Source organism: Podarcis cretensis (genome assembly GCF_951804945.1).
Source record: "Podarcis cretensis genome assembly, chromosome: 7".
NCBI lineage: Eukaryota > Metazoa > Chordata > Lepidosauria > Squamata > Lacertidae > Podarcis > Podarcis cretensis.
The window spans coordinates 52130491-52147670 of NC_137176.1; the positions used below are offsets into that span (position 1 = coordinate 52130491).

Below are 17180 nucleotides of genomic sequence, written 5' to 3' on the forward strand. Positions count from 1 at the left end.
ATAATATATTCAGTTCATCATGAAATGAGAAATGTAGTGATACTAAAGATTATAAACGGAAGAGTGAATATCTTTAGTTGTTCACATATATAACAACAGTGGCGCCCGCCCTGTGGAACGCCCTCCCATCAGATGTCAAAGCGATAAACAACTACCTGACATTCAGAAGACATTTGAAGGCAGCCCTGTTCAGGGAAATTTTTAATATGTGACATTTTAGTGTATTTTTCATCTTTGTTGGAAGCCGCCCAGAGTGGGCGGGGTACAAATATATATTTATTTATTTATTTATTTATTTATTTATTTATTTATTTATTTATTTGCAAAGTATTTAGTTTGGCATCTGCTGTCTCTAGCATTACCAGTGAAACTGCATATTTAATTTGAGCAAAATATTAATGGAGCATCTGAAGTTAATGGCTATTCCTTACCTTATAACATGAAATGTGGGGCCCTACTGAGAATTCTCTGAGGATTCCTCACTCACTGAAATTCAAGCTAGATTGGGATTTAAGTTCCATATCGGGAGGAATTGTGTCTGGACCAGAATGGATTCTAGTCAAAAATTTCTAGGGAGCACTAGAAATTGCCATAAATGTGGATGTGGCTTATGGATCTCATCACAATATTCTGGAGCAAATCTCTACTTGTCCATGTGTACTAAGACTTATTGTGACCTGGTGATGTCCCTAGGCCATGCCAAATTTCACCATTCATCTTTAAAAGTATCTGATACACTTTGCAGGTCAGCTGTGTCATCAACTCTGCATTGTTGTGTGATGCTTCAGAGATCTCTGGAATGTTGTGATGACATTGTCGAATTGATGAAGTAGTATGTGATGTACCAGTGCATCTTTGAGTCAATTTTGTGATTGGTTTGGTGAAACTCTGGAGGTTTATGCAGTGTGCAGGTTGGTTGCTTTGAGTCTAGAGTTTTTGGTGGACTTCAGAAAATATTCTGGGCCCATCAAGACTTTTTCAGAGTGTAAAGTGATTGGTTCTAGCATCCCTAGATAAAATATCAAAAGGTATTTAGACCATATCAGACAACTGCTTGTTTCTTGTCACACCACTATCCTCTAGCAAACATTGGCTGCGGTTTATTGAGGGAAATGACACATAAGTGTGCATTCTACATTGTTCTTTCTGCTGTTTTTATCAAAGCTTCTTATATGGAGCCAGAAGTTTCCATGATCTTGGATGAGAATATTTTTCTTACGTTTGTTCTAACTGGGCTGGATTCAGCTACCAAGTTCCAGTTGTGGAGGCCTGTGTAAAGACTTCCGTTAGTGCAATGTGGTTCCCCCCCCCCTCTTCCACATTCCTCATGTCCCCCTGAATTTGGTTCAGGAGTTTGGAAGAGCCTCCAGAAAAGCACTTGGCATAGAGGAGTGGGGAATCATTCTGTTTGGCAAGCTGAAATTCTTGTGCCATAGCACTACACTGAATTCCACCCACTTGAGGACACCAGTAATTAGTCTGACAGCAGCGTCTAACTATAGAATTTGGACAAATAATATTGCTGGGATGAAGTTCCTCTGTGAACATTATTTATTAAAACTGAATTCCATGTGATCCTTTTGTGGTACATGACATTCTGCACTGAAGATTGTAATACAACAAGTGCATCTTATATGTGGTAGGCATGTCTTGCCAAATTAATATTGCAGGCAAGGAGGCATGGTAGTGGCAATGGGATGACAAGACGGCATCAAAGGGTTCAAAATTTCAATATTATCTACCTAGCACTTCGTACTTCTAAGTGCATTAATAGGCACTAGAACAAGACTGCAGAAAATATACTTAGGTCCTGGAATGTTTCTGACTGGGAATCCAAAGCTTATTGCATTGCTGTTGTTGTTTTAATATTCTCAAGCTACAAAGCATTGGTATGAATCATTCCTTTTACGTTATTTATTATAAAACAGGGGTCAGCAAACTTTTTCAGCAGGGGGCCGGTCCACTGTCCCTCAAACCTTGTGGGGGGCCAGACTAGATTTTGAAGAGAGAGAGAAAATGAATGAACTCCTATGCCCCACAAATAACCCAGAGATGCATTTTAAATAAAAGGACACATTCTACTCATGTAAAAATATGCTGATACCCAGACCATCCGCGGGCCAGATTGAGAAGGCGATTGGGCAGGATCCGGACCCTGGACCTTAGTTTGCCTACCCATGTTATAAAACAAGCACTCTCCTGAATGATAGGATGACTCCGTGCAAAGGAAAACAAAGGTCCTGTACCTTAATAATTGTGTAGAAGAGGGATTTTTGGCCAGGGATTGCTTGTCATGCAGTAATGAGAAATCTGTACTTGCTGGTGTGTTTTTTGTATAACATTTCAAAGAACCACTCTTATGTCCTGTTTTGTATCTGAACACCCTTATTTTGGGAGTAGTCGTACTACATAACAGCTTTACAAGTTTTGAAACCAATATCTTGGGCTTAAGGTTCAGTATAATATGAACATTTTATGCTTTGCTATTTGATGTTGTCTTTGAGGCTTAAATCACATAGGTAAGTCTAAAGAATAACTTACTCATAAGCTGAACAGTGCTTACGTTTCATATCTTTATATACAATGTTCACTGATGAAGAAGAAATATTCCCACTTTGAAAATAACTAAGCATTATTTTTCTGCAACAAAGAGAATCACTGAAAGCAGCATAGTTGGTAACTGCCCAAAAATGTAATCTAATGCTTATGTGGCTCCAGTGAAATGTGCAAATCTTTGTGTGTTTCCTGGTATACACTGAATTGGATCTGCAGTTTCCTGCTATATGGGAGGAGTTAACACTGAGGAATTTCCAGAAATGTTGAGAACTGCTGACTCATAGTACACAAGCAAGTTATCCAGCTGAGGTTAGTTTCAGGGAGGTTTTGGAGTTCTTGGCTGAAGCAACTGAAAAGTATTGCAGTAACATACAATTTTATTTTTAGCAAGGTGGGGGGAGGCTGTTTTGCTTAGCATAAAATGCTTGCTGACCGACATTTCACAGTTTGAGTTATTTCTTTATCTATTTTTAGTATTTGGAAAGCAAATTGTTTTTCTGACATTGCTGCCCTTTGCTGTCTGTCCCCTCCCCCTAAAAAACATTGTTAAGGCCTTGTAAAACGCACTTCAGCTGTTAACAGTAGATCATAGTGGCTTTAAAGATGTAAATAAGAAGGCGATTTCCCACCTTCAATGGAATCAATGGACAAGTTACTAAAGTCCGTTAATTTCAATATGTCATTTAGTTTGATATCACCCATAGATCCAAAAAACGTGTTGGAATTGTATAGTCTACCAATATTTGATTCACGTTTTAGGAAGCTGTTTTGAACCTCATGGATCATATGTTGGATTTATGCAAAAATAAAAAAAGAGAATTTGTAATATGAATGGTAGTAGTCACTTTCACTTCAAAGGAAAAATTCCAAATGCACATAGATTCTAAAGCAGAAATATATGTTTTATCTAATGTTGACCAAATACTACAGAGGCAGTGGGGGTCTTCCTGAACTTTACCTCAGGAACTAGTTCTGTATCACACATTATAACTTTTTAGAGCCAAATTAAACTTATTAGTTGATGTTTTTATCGGCTGCATCTTAAACAATAGTTTATAGTTTATTGTGAATGTGGAGATTACTCATACTTTATTCTTCTTCTAGTTTGTGTGTGAGCAACAAACAGTAATCCATGGCTTAATGTTGCATCCAAACCGAGAATCGTGTTGTGTGTTGCTCAGACAAGCCACATTTGGGAAGAAGGAAAGTATATACATATCCATAGTAAATGATTGTGCGTGAACACAGCCAGTATTTGCCTAGTAGTACATGGACACGGGTAGCGCTGTGGGTTAAACCACAGAGCCTAGGACTTGCCAATCAGAAGGTCGGCGGTTCGAATCCCCACGGCGGGGTGAGCGCCCGTTGCTCGGTCCCTGCTCCTGCCAACCTAGCAGTTCAAAAGCACGTCAAAGTGCAAGTAGATAAATAGGTACCGCTCTGACGGAAAGGTAAATGGCGTTTCCGTGCGCTGCTCTGGTTCGGCAGAAGTGGCTTAGTCATGCTGGCCACATGAGCCGGAAGCTGTACACCGGCTCCCTCGACCAATAAAGCGAGATGAGCACCGTAACCCCAGAATCGGTCACGACTGGACCTAATGGTCAGGGGTCCCTTTACATGGTCATCATGTATGTACATATATGAACATATGCTCCATCTAGGAGTTCCCAATTAATGTTTGTGTTGCATTGTGTGTTATGCATTGTTACAAACTCTGCTTCCATATGAACAGCAATTTGTAAATAAATATTAATACTAATCATTTCTAAGATTTTCTGCAATGTGTTAAAATGTGTCATTGAGTAGAATTACATTTTAGCCTGGGGACGCAGGTGGCGCTGTGGGTTAAAGCCTCAGCGCCTAGGACGTGCCGATCGAAAGGTCGGTGGTTCGAATCCCTGCGGCGGGGTGCGCTCCCGCTGCTCGGTCCCAGCGCCTGCCAACCTAGCAGTTCGAAAGCACCTCAAAGTGCAAGTAGATAAATAGGGACCGCTTACCAGCGGGAAGGTAAACGGCGTTTCCGTGTGCGACTCTGGCTCACCAGAGCAGCGATGTCACGCTGGCCACGTGACCCGGAAGTGTCTCCGGACAGCGCTGGCCCCTGGCCTCTTAAGTGAGATGGGCGCACAACCCCAGAGTCTGTCAAGACTGGCCCGTATGGGCAGGGGTACCTTTACCTTTACCTTTTTACATTTTAGCCTTCAGTCAAATTTCAGGTTATAGTTTATTTGTAATGAAATGATTTGATCTCTGTTCTTAGGTAACAGAAAGAAATCATTATTGTCCACACAAAGTTAAGCTTTTCAAGCAGTGAGTAGTTTTTAGTGTAGGAAAGCCCTTGGTTCAAAGCGTTTTCTGTTAAGGCATTTAGCATTCTTTACAAGACTATGCAATGTTTTTAATATAGAAAGAACATGCTGTCTTGTCAATGTCAGTGCGGTGTTTGGAATTTGTTCCACGGTTCATTGAGGAGGAGCGTAAGTCATAAGCCAAATGTCAGAAATGATATTTAGATGTTTCATCCTATGATGGGTACAGTCTGTATTCAAAGAACATCCCAGTTTGTATGTAAATAGAAGTCAAATAACTACTTTTTAATTAATGTAGTGAACAGCCACAATAAAGTCACTTTTATCTGAACTGTGCTTGCAGGCATAGTTTTGAAATGCATAACATTTTTGTTGAGTTTAGAAGTGAAAAGCCAGGATGAGCAGGAACATTCCAGTGTTAACAAATCTTTCATTTGGAAAGCTGTTGCTGCACGTGATTTGTTTTGCAGAAAGAGGTTAAAATTGTTATAGCAGGAACGGGAAATAATGTGTTGATGTGTGCTGGTAGTGTTATTCTTGTGGTTGTACTTGGAATACTTAATCTAAAATGTCTGTGACGAAAGTGTTTGTTCACTCTTAACATGCGTACATTGACAATATTGCAGATTTTCACATTCTGAAGCTGGATTGTACAAGCACAGCTTAAAATTGTGTCAAGGAGGAATACATTCCTTCCAAATGTGTTTATTTAGTTAGAATATTGGAATAGTTAATCAGCAAATCCCTCACCCCTAATCATACGTGTTATAGTCCTTGTGGGATATTTGAGAATGGAGAGTTTGAAATATAAATTGTTATCTATAGTTGAACTCCCTCACTGATAAACAAATGAAATAAATGCCCGTACTCTGTGTGAGTGTGTGTGTGTGTGTGTGTGTGTGTGTGTATTCTCTACCAGGAGCAGCAAGACATGCTGAAAGGATTGGGAAGTCCCCTTCTCTGGGTCAACAGAAGGCAGAAAAAGGACACTAACTTCCTGGGTGAGGGTGGACTTTCTCATCTAACAAGTATGTTTCCTGCCTTGGAGCAGGCAGGTCTCAGTGAGACCTCTTCCAAAGCCATTTGTTAGCAACATTGTTATTTGAAAAGCAAACTAAAAACTTTAACATAGAGGAATGAGAAAGAAGACTGATGTTTTCTTCTTCTCCCCACCCCCATCACTGTTTTTAGTCTAATTAGGGAACCTAAACCAGCAAAGCATTCACCTAGGAATTTCCAGGAGGACTTCTATAATTCTTTATTCCTGAGCTGAGGGACAATGAATAGGGCCAGGAAGCGCTTGATCAATCCTCCCCCAGCCTACCTCTGATTTCTCCAGACTCTCTGAGCTCCCTAGCTCCCCTTTTTTCCCAGTGGGTCCCCTGAAGCGTGCCCTCCATTTAGGGGTGATATGCCCATCACTCACCCGCCTCACAGAGGTTTTATAATCCATTCCTCAGGGTGGGATTGGAGTTGTGAGTGGAGGCTTTCACCAGATGCACCAAGAAATTGAAGTCAAGTCTCTGAAGTCTCAAAATGTGCATATTTGTGTGTGTGTGTGTGTGTGTGCGCGCGCACGCGCTTGCTTGCTTCAGAAGGGGAGAATATTTCAATTTAGCTCAAGATAGGCTTGGCGCCCCCCACCCTATTTATTTAGTGTAAATAAAGTGTCGTTTATGTGCACTGCCATACTAAGTAGTGGTTTAACATATCCCTACACCAAGGAGTTTACACTCAAAATAAAGACATGGGGGAGCAAAGAGTAAAGGAAGAGACGAATAGAGGCAATGGCAAATTGCTCTAGATCATCTCATCCACCTGTCTAGCCTGCTTGAATTCAGACTTCTATTTTGTCAGATGAGGGGGGTGGGAATCACAGGGTTGTCCTGCTGGTGGTGACTAGTGGACTTTAGAAGTACCGTATATTCTGCTATTGACAAGAAATCCCAGAACTTTGAGAATCCTAGGTATTGTCAGCAACTAATAGGACTTGCCGATCGAAAGGTCGGCGGTTCGAATCCCTGCGGCGGGGTGCGCTCCCGCTGCTCGGTCCCAGCGCCTGCCAACCTAGCAGTTTGAAAGCACCTCCGGGTGCAAGTAGATAAATAGGGACCGCTTACCAGCGGGAAGGTAAACGGCGTTTCTGTGTGCGGCTCTGGCTCGCCAGAGCAGCGATGTCACGCTGGCCACGTGACCCGGAAGTGTCTCCGGACAGCGCTGGCCCCATGCCTCTTAAGTGAGATGGGCGCACAACCCCAGAGTCTGTCAAGACTGGCCCGTACGGGCAGGGGTACCTTTACCTTTACCTTTACTTAATATTGCCGTGGGAGGCTTCTGCAGCTATAACTATTTTAAAAAACTTTTTTGGGGGGTGGGAGGACGCTCCCTGAGGACTCTTCCTCAGGACAACTGCTTTTATAAGTCGAAGCTTTTAGAATGTCCTGATCCTCTATGAGAAATTTTGTCTGTTTTTTGTAAGTCTCCTTTATAACACTAACTTGTTTTATTATACTTTTATTCTGCTTTTCAGATGAATACTTCTCCCATCAAAATAAAAACGAGGGTCAGACCCTTCCCTCAGGCTTACAAACTAAAAAAAAGCAACAAAACACACCAGAGTAGTAGGGTGGAGAATGAGAGGAATCCTGATCAGTTTTTTTCCTTATTTGTTAAGCGTAGAATCTGCTTTGGGTGTAGGGTGCTGTTGTTTTCAATATTAGGTGAGTTCTTATAGAGCCTCGCTAATGTAATTTTCTCCACTATTACCTTTGGCTCTGTCTCGGCCCATTCTTTGATGCTAGCCTGTTCGCAACCATTTAACAGATAAATTTGCTGGCTCCTGCTCCACTTACTTACTGTGAGATAAATGTTTGTGGTTTTTAGAGGTCTCCTGCTTTGCTCTTTTGGGTTATCATTAGATGAAAGTTTGCTCCTAAAAAACAAAATATCTGTTTTAAGGGATGACCTACCCTTGCTTTAGACCAGGTTTCTTGTTACACTTATGATGAAAATTATTCCTCTTGTAAGAGATTGAATGCCATTCTTGTGTATTTGCTTAAGAACTCAATCCAGTCATTGTGTTTGCAGTTTGGCTGTCTGCCTTCTTCCAAGTACCGTAACTGACTAAAATGAGCAACTCCCTGGGAGAACAGAATCCTGGGGGAAAAGAGGGGGAAACTCACAGAGGTGAATGAGTTCATTTATGTTCTGTGCCAGAGGTCAACTCATAGTTCCATTGTATGATACTCTCATAAAATTTCAACTTTTCTTCATAAGCTCTGTTTGAGTAGCATGTCAAAATACATTAAAACAAATTTCAACATGGCTGCTTTTTAGTTTATCAGGTTAGCTTTTTAAAAGTGCTAGTATGAGTATTATGTTCATGTGTAAAGGCTTAGAGATAAAGGTTTTCAGCTTCTGAAATCTAAAAGATTATTATTTTTACTAATTTTATTTATTAGATTTATATACCACCCTTCATCAAAAGATCTCAGGGCGGTGCGCAAATGCTATTTATTCGTGGTAGCTGACTCCTTTGAAATATTGTGTTTTACTTTGTTGCAACTCAAAATGTGAGCAAAGTAAGTCTGCTGTTTCCCCATTTTTATATTCAGTTTTGTATATTTAAATATTCAAAAAACCGAAAGAATAATGAACAATTACAGCACACATCCAAAAAAATGTGTGTTACTTTTAACCTTGTGCCTGCACTACTCTTCTGCTATTCTTCTAAAATGACCCTGGCCAAACACATGATTGTTAGGTAAAGCTCTTGGATAACAATTCATACAAGGTGTAAAGAACTTTTTTGTATATCCTGTTCTCACAGAGGCCAGCCAGATGCCTGTAGGACACTGGCATGTAGAACTTGAACTCAAGAGCACTGTCCATTTCTGTGGCTTCCATCAACTGGTATTTAGAAATATTATTGCTTGTGACTGTAGAGGCAGAACATAACCATCATGACTAGTAGCCATTGATAGCATAATCCTCCATGAATTTATTCATCCAGTCCTCTTTTAAAGCCATCCAAGTTGGTGGCCATCACTTCTTCCTGTGGCAGCAAGTTCTATATTTAATTATGGACCGTGTGAAGCCCTGAAAACCTTAAAAAGGTGGCAGAGCATCTTTTAAACTGATTGCGGCAGGAAAGCCAAACAGATCTTGAATAGTTTTCAGTTTGGAACAAATCATCCTCCAGGAACGAGGGTGAAAATGTTTATGATTGTTCACATAGTGGAAGAACAGAAAATGCATTGAGAGTCCAGGGCACCTAATTGCAACTCAGAGAGGCCATAAAGCATGGTTAAACAAATCAGTCTGTCCATGAGCTGCATGCAACTTGTGCTCTGCTACTTTGCTCCTCTCTTCCTCCAGTTGGAGAAACAAATAATGGAGCATCAAGCTTAGTGTTGCATCTGAACTAGCAAACAAACAACCAAGATTTGTTTTAAGCTTCCCGGTTTGTTCAGGAGAAACATACATGCACTGGTTAGTATGAAACAGCAAGGCAGCCACTCTGGTTAGATTGCAGCTTGTGTGCAGTTTAATTTGCCTAGTCGTGTTCAGTCCCTGGTGTTTCTGGGTAGGGCTGGGAAAAACCTTTTCCTGAAACTCTGGAGAACTGCTGCCTGTCTGTGTAGATAATGCTGAGCAAGATAAAACTGGCATTCTGCCCCCTCCCTCCAATTGCTATGACTGAGTGGCTAATCTTTTGCCCCAAGGGCTCTAGAAGTGGATATGTATCACATTGACAACACTCAGGCATACACATGCAGAATAGGGGGTTATCATCTGTTCCCACTCATCAAATTATTGATGGTGGGGGCATGATTTGCATTCCCATCAGGGTTTAGACCTCTCCTTCCATACTGGTAGTGTGCCTACTTCAATTTTCTTTCTTTTTGCTACTGCTGCCAAAATGTGGGTTTTTGGAGGGGCTGGAAAAAATTGTTTGGAGGTCTGGGTAAAACCCCTGAACTGCTAGCCACCTCTGGTTTACCACTCTAGAGTTGCGTTGAAGCATAGCTAATGAGAGAGAGAGAGAGAGAGAGAGAGAGAGAGAGAGAGAGAAATCTGGATATTTTGCCCATGTTGAGATTGAGTTAAGAATATAGGACGTGTATATAAGAATATAGGATGTGTAATATATTCAGAATTAAGTAACAGTTTTTAATCTAAAATGTGATTTTGAATATCACTGAAAACATTTTAACAATACTTTCTTTTCATGTAATTGTAAAGTTAACCTTCATCTTGTTGTTACAGCACCAAATAATTATGCACAATTCCTTTGTAGTGGAATGTGTGATTGAAAGCATGCTGTTCCATTGCGTCATTTGTTTGAAATAATAATACGAGCTCTGGTGCTTGACTGATGGTTTAAGACACTATCTTTATGTAATATCCAAAGATCACAAATTGAACATATATAGACAATAGAAGAACAAATCTGTTCACATACTGATATCCAATCTTGCATTTCTATGGAATCTGATCTGGGGCACATCCACATTTGCTTTTTTTATTCCTAGTATCACATGAAAAGTTGTAAAGCCTGAGAAGGAGGCAAAATGGTTTCCATTCTTTTGGAGCCACTTTTATTTGCTATTCTAGAAACTGAAAATTAAGCTACTATTGCAATTGCCATGGATTTGAATAATATTGTAGGGGTTATTTTGTTTTCAGTCAATATAAATACAGCAACAGAGTCATCTGTGCTTGGGATAGGGAACTGGTGAACCTCTAGAGCAGCAGTTCTCAACCTGTGGGTCCCCAGATGTTGTTGAACTACAACTCCCATCACCCCTAGCTAGCAAGGCCAGAGCTCAGGGGTGATGGAAGTTGTAATACAACAACATCTGGGCCCCACAGGTTGAGAACTGCTGCTTTAGATGTTGTTGTATTCCAACTCCCTTCATCCTTGGCCACTGATCCCTGATCCAAGCCTTCCCAGAATTACTGGTTTAGTGCACTGCTCTGTGCTGTACTGCTGTATGTGTACATTTATGGTTGGGACATAAATGTTTTGGACATAAATGTTGATTGTGGATTATGAAAACATATATATGATGTGAAGGAAAGCTTCCTCTTTAGATTTAAGACTTTATTCCTTAACTGAGTTTTGTTGTTGTTTAGTCGTGTCCGACTCTTCGTGACCCCATGGACCAGAGCACGCATAGGCACTCCTGTCTTCCACTGCCTCCCGCAGCTTCATCAAACTCATGTTCGGAGCTTCGAGAACGCTGTCCAACCATCTCGTCCTCTGTCGTCCCCTTCTCCTCAATCTTTCCCAACATCAGGGTCTTTTCCAGAGCGTCTTCTTTTCTCATGAGGTGGCCAAAGTATTGGAGCCTCAGCTTCAGGATCTGTCCTTCAAGTGAGCACTCAGGGCTGATTTGCAATTTGGTCTCTGGTTCCTCTGCTCCTTTGAAATCTAGCTTGTACTATACAATGCAGTCGTAACCATGTCTACTCAGAATTAAGTCCTGCTTAGTTCAGGTGGCTTACTCACAGGTAAATGGATGGTAATTGCCTTCATATTAAATTACTTTTCAGCCCCTATAAGTAACTGGTCTGCTGCCAGGTAAACAGAAGCTGTGAGTTTTGTAAAGCCAAAACTGCCCTGTAAAACTATCCTGTCTGATATAGGGGCTGGAACATCCTTCCCCGTGATAGTGGAATCAAACAGCTTAGAAGGTAAAGGATTATGAGGGTGTCTTTCTCTACTGGGTCAAGAGGTGTCACCAGGCCAGAGACAGAGGAGGAAAAGAGAATTTGGTATGGCCTTCCACCCCAAGAAAAAGGGGATACAGAAGCAAATTTCTGGCTTAGTTGCAGGATTAACATTAATTACTCTATTTGTAGGTTAACTAAAGTGACTGTGGAATTGTTCTCTTAATTCTAGAACTTTGAGAGCAGTGAATTTATCTACATCAAAATGTCTCTTTCTCCTCCATATATGAATGCAAGTATCTTTGAAAATTCAATGCCTCTATTTGGTTTCTGGTTTTGTTCTCTCACGTCAGTAGACTCTTATCTCAATGTCTCTGAATCTTCATGGCCTGAGGAAGTTGACCTTCTCTCCAGTTGCATTTCATTGAAGCAGTGAATACGTTGTTGAGTGTACAGGCGAGGCTCATAGCCTGAGAGACAGAACTTACTAGTGTAGGAATTTACTCATGCAGAGAATAAAAATAATTGCAGAACTATATATTTATTTACTAAAAGCAAAGCTTGTTTTTCTACTTGATTTCTTTTCTATTTTCTCATCCATCATTTCTGTTATCCAACACAGGCACGTAAAACTTTAAAGTGCAGAAGAGAACTCTTTTGCATTCTGAAAAGATTAAGATTTTAATATTTAGCTTCAAGGGTGATAATTCTGCATTAAGGCATTCAGTACACCAGTAGCATGAAGCAAGTTGTAAATCTACACTTGTGAGTGGGAAAATGTTGTAGGCTGGTGTTTTTAGTACTTCTCCCTTCCATAAAAACATTTGTTTTGAGGCTACCACTAGGTATTCTGTGGAAGAAAACTTGGGAAGCCTAGATGACGCACTCAAAATAGTTTATTTCTGCTCTCCTGTTGGTGTTCTGCAATTACTAGACTTCATTCCACATAAAATAATACTGGTAAGCTTATGAACCAGAAGCAGAGTTCCACTCACAGAATGGGTGTTGTTGTTTTTTGCCTTGAACTCCGAACTGCCAGCCTGTTGTACCATCCCCACCCCTTCACCATTCCTAAGGGTTGAGGGATCTTCTGGAATGGCATGAGATGTAGTGAAGAGACTATAGCTCACCATAGCTGAATGGGTGAATAGGAAATTGGGGGCCAAATTGTGTGATTGGAATTGTCTTTCCTTTCATGCTAGCCACTCTTGGATTGAAGCGTAGTAATAAAGTCATATTATTGACTTTATTCAATAAATTTACTCATACCCCGTCTCCTCCACCTATGTGCTTTTCTCCGTAGCCAATTTAGCAGGACACATTGCACTGGCTGCCACTAGTGCCAACTAGTTGTATCTGGCCCTAGATTTTATGTTTACTTCTATTAATTGTAGTGGGTTTTAGAAGAGGGGTGGTACTTTTGTTGGGGGACATGTCATGCTCCTTCTAGGGAAGTTTGTCCACCTTTGGTCCCGTTGCACGTCAAGACCCCAAGGCCTCCCCCCGTGATGAATAAAGACACTAGGACACAGCGTATTAGGCTAATGGTTAATGGGCAAAATTTAGGCCGCAACTTTATTGGTTACAGAATGTGAGTGGTATTGGCTTAGGCATTGGAATTGAACAGACTATATCTGACTCCTGCCCGCCTGCAGGAAGTCTCACAAGGGTTAACCACCAGTAGGGGAAACTTGTTGATGCACATCAACTGGAAGCTCCCCCTAGAGTCACTGGAAGGTGGTGCCATGGCCCTAGCCACCACCCAGGCTTCGGACAGGAACCATTACCACCGGATTCCTTTAATAGAATACCCTTTAGTATGGAGGGGCAGGTGATGGCCACACCTCCCCTCCCCCGAAAAAGGTTTTACCAATGCCTAAAGCCAAACCTTATGAAGTTCTGACAATTGCTACGAGGTAGGCAAAAACCAAATGGTCAGTGCCAATTTGCCAAGTGGAAAAATTCCTACCAGGCCCCTCAATGGTGACCAACTGAGGTCCATAGCAAGGCCAATATCGAAGACCTGGAAAGAGGGCGGGAGGGCGGGAAATCCTCAAAACTGGAACACAGAAGGACATTCCCCTGCCACGCGGCTGGTTAAATTGCCTAAGCCACACCCCCCGCTGAGCGGATTGGTCGGCCGGGGGCCGTGACATGGCGGGGGCTCTCTTGATGATGCGGGGCAACATCCAGCCCCCTTTGTGAGCAAGAGACCGTGTGGTCTGCTTGCAGCCCAGCCCACCCGGAAGTGGACTGGCCTTGCGGAATATCTTCAGAAGAAGAAATTCTAAGAAGTAAATCCTACATAAATCTGGAGTGGAGTCCCTAAGACGGGTGGATGGCGCCTTGTACGCCGCCTTCTGGCAACTCCTGCAGCCATTTTGGTGCAAAATGTCTTGCTCTGCTTTCCTTTGGACTACATGAGCAAGGCTGAGAGGGGAATCTTGTCATCTGGGCAGCCCAGGGCCCTTATACATACACTGCCCGGGCTTGCATCACGGGGAGGTCACTGTTGCTAACTTCACCCCAGAGGTGCTCTCCACCGTCTTTTGAGACAGACAGATGCCAACAACAACAGTTAATTGTAGTTGTTTTTAAATGAACTATAGGAGTCCATACTTCTGCTAAAAATACCTAGTCACTGGTTCAGTAATAGGCCAGATGTGTCAAAAACTGAGCTCAAATAAAGAGTTCTGTGTGGGTTCAGTGAGACATAAATGAAAAACTAAAATCTGTTCATGTTAAGAGTTTTTCTTTCATTCATCTTGTTTTCCTTTCAGTCCTAACATACCCCTTTCCTTTTCATCAGCATCTGTAGTATATTTCAAAATTAGCCCTAAGGCGAAGGGAGCCGACAGTCTCCACCAAGGCTGTAATATTGCTCTTCTGGCAAGCGTCCAGCAGGAATTGGATACTGATATGGTCTGCACAGGATCTCTCATCTTCGCCCAGAGCCTGTCATGGTCATCATGTTAGAACTCCTTTGAGCAGACAAACAGATAATGTTTTTAAGAAGTGTTGTATATAGTGATTAGGATGTTAATAATGCAAGAAAGGAGCAGTTGCTTACGTCCTAGGGGTTGGTACTGTAATGCTCAAACCAAGTCTAATCCTTTGACAATCTTTATTCTGCACCCTCTAACATTTCCTAGGAAGGCAAGAAATCTTCTCTTGATGAAATATGGTGCTAAGTACCCTTCACATTTTTTTTCCAGCTTTCTTTCTTACTTACTTACTTACTTACCACCCTCCTCCCTAAGGTCCCAGGACAGGTTACAACCTTAAAAACAATTTCAAACAACTTGCAATCACAGAATTAATGCGGATCCTTTTTTTAAAAAAAATTGCCCCTCAAGTGTCAGAAAACAGGGTAAAGAGGTGCATTCTCCGGAAGCCATATAATGAAGGTGCTATAAGCTTCAAGTCTGCTCTTGTAAAGCTATTTCATGCAAATAGTTATGCCCATATGATTTTTTTCCTCTCGAAATGCAGCTGGATAGGAAGATTGCTTAATTGGTTTTGTTGGAAAGATTTAAAAGAAGATTAGACAAATTCATGGAAAATTAAGGCAGCCAGTGACTATTAGTCCTACTGGTTATAATACCATCAGTATTGGAGGCAATATGCCTCTGAATACTACTTTCAAAGCCCTATACGGCCTAGGGCCCTCGTACCTACGGGACCGCCTCTCCTGGTATGCCCCACAGAGGAACTTACGATCTTCAAATAAAAACACCTTGAGGGTCCCAGGCCTCAGAGAGGTTAGGCTGGCCTCAACTAGAGCCAGGGCTTTTTCGGCTGCGGCTCCAACCTGGTGGAACGCTCTGTCACAAGAGACAAGGGCCCTGCAGGACTTGACATCTTTCCGCAGGGCCTGCAAGACAGAGCTGTTCCACCTGGCATTTGGTCAGGGCGCAGCCTGACCCCCTCCTCTGGCAATCTTTACAAAGCTTTAGTTTATGGTTGCCATTAATTTTGATTTTAACTCATTTTTATAATGTTTTATAATGTCACACTGTTTTAATGTTGTTAGCCGCCCTGAGCCCGGCTTCGGCTGGGGAGGGCGGGATATAAATAAAATTTATTATTATTATTATTATTATTTTCTTGGTAACGTGAGGAGAAGAGTGTTGTGCTGCTTGTGGACTTTCCATAGGCATGTGGTTGGCCACTGGGAACAAAATCCTGGAGTAGATGGGCCATTGGTCTGATTCAGCAGGACTTTTCTCATGTTCTTACCTCTGCTTGATTATTTAAGTACTCTTTTTCAAGGGAAGGTCAAATCAGGGGCCAGAGCCAATGGTGGATGGAGCCACCTCTTTTCTCTCTGCTCTTGCCTCACCCCAACAATATCTGAACAATTTTTTTGTAATGTGTTAAAAGCTAATTTATGTAACTTTTTGATACTCTGGGAATATTCTCATGGAATATTTATAATGAACCTGTTCCTAATTGCTATATTTTGACTGTCTACATTTTATCCTCTAAAAAAAATCAAAGTTCATTAATCAAAGTTCATTGTCACCATACTCAGTCAGGAACTTGGCTGTGAGCTGGATGTGGATCACAGGTTCCCAGCCTCTGATTAAGCATGTAAAACATGTAGATAATATTCTTTACTTACAAGAGTATAACTTATTACATGAAAATGAGAGATTTTTTTTGTTTTTAGTTCTCCTACAACTAGAATTGAGCTTAGTTTCCAATTGCTAAATATGCTTGAATTAATGGTTGACCTGATCACAGCCTTTGTCTTCTTCTCTATTTCCTGTGTGTAATAAAAAACCCAAGTCTCGGGGCATTCTGAAGTGGTAGTCCATTTCTGTTTTGGAGTTAAACAGTAATACGAAGTATATGAACAATGAAGCTTCTGGGAATTTGAAATAACTGCAGTACTGAAGAACTGGTTAAACCTGCCAATATTTTCATTATGAGCTCCTAATAATTCTCAAGTGATTAAAGTTGGCAATAAAGTTTTCTTTGTGCAGGAACCTGGCAAACAGTTCTACAGCTTGGCAGTAAGATTTAAAATAATGATTCAAAAAATAATGCACACTGAAATGTATTTGAGATATATCTTGAACTCCACAGAACTGGGAGAAAAGTAAACATGGCAAATTAGTCTTTACTTTGTAGTGTGCAATGGCTGTTCTTGCTCTTAGCAAAGAAAAAAAGGAGGGGGGCTTGCTAAACTCAGTGGGGTTATATGAGGACAGAATTTCAGTCTTAGTTTTGCCTTTACTTTGTGTTGTGGAATTTGCCAACACTTGAGAATAACTTCAGCTTGATTGTTTATCTTGCCGAATCTGTCTGCCTCAGTGAGCACCATCTTACTTCAGATCTCAATGAAATTACAATTGCTTTATTTTCTTTACTTTTTTGTATTTCAAAGTGTATTGTTGTTCATTTCTTATCTGATATGGGGAATTAGAGAGTTACGAAGGAACCAATTTTTGTAATTATATTATTCAGGCTAACCATATCATATCCCTTTGTGAAATGGAGTTGTCCAGAAAACCAATGGCTTTATTGATAGCAGATACAAGAACTCAGCTATATAGGCAGTATATAAATTTAATAAAATACTTTATTTAAAATGCATTTAAAAAGTACTTTGTGTATGTGTATTACTTTGTGTAT

The 17180-nt window shown here is 41.1% G+C and overlaps 1 protein-coding gene and 1 long non-coding RNA gene across 7 annotated transcripts in view; both read left to right on the plus strand.

The window, feature by feature from the left end:
* Window positions 1–17180, plus strand: part of SPIDR (scaffold protein involved in DNA repair) — a 161409-nt gene that overhangs the window by 83415 nt on the left and 60814 nt on the right. The window lies entirely within an intron of this gene.
* On the plus strand, window positions 771–8088 carry LOC307219505. Of its 2 annotated transcripts, none has more exons than XR_013840450.1 (3): window positions 771–911; window positions 5785–5893; window positions 7396–8088. It is a non-coding gene; the product is annotated as an uncharacterized lncRNA (long non-coding RNA). The 2 variants fall into 2 exon arrangements; XR_013840451.1 differs by lacking the exon at window positions 771–911 and adding an exon at window positions 2757–2865.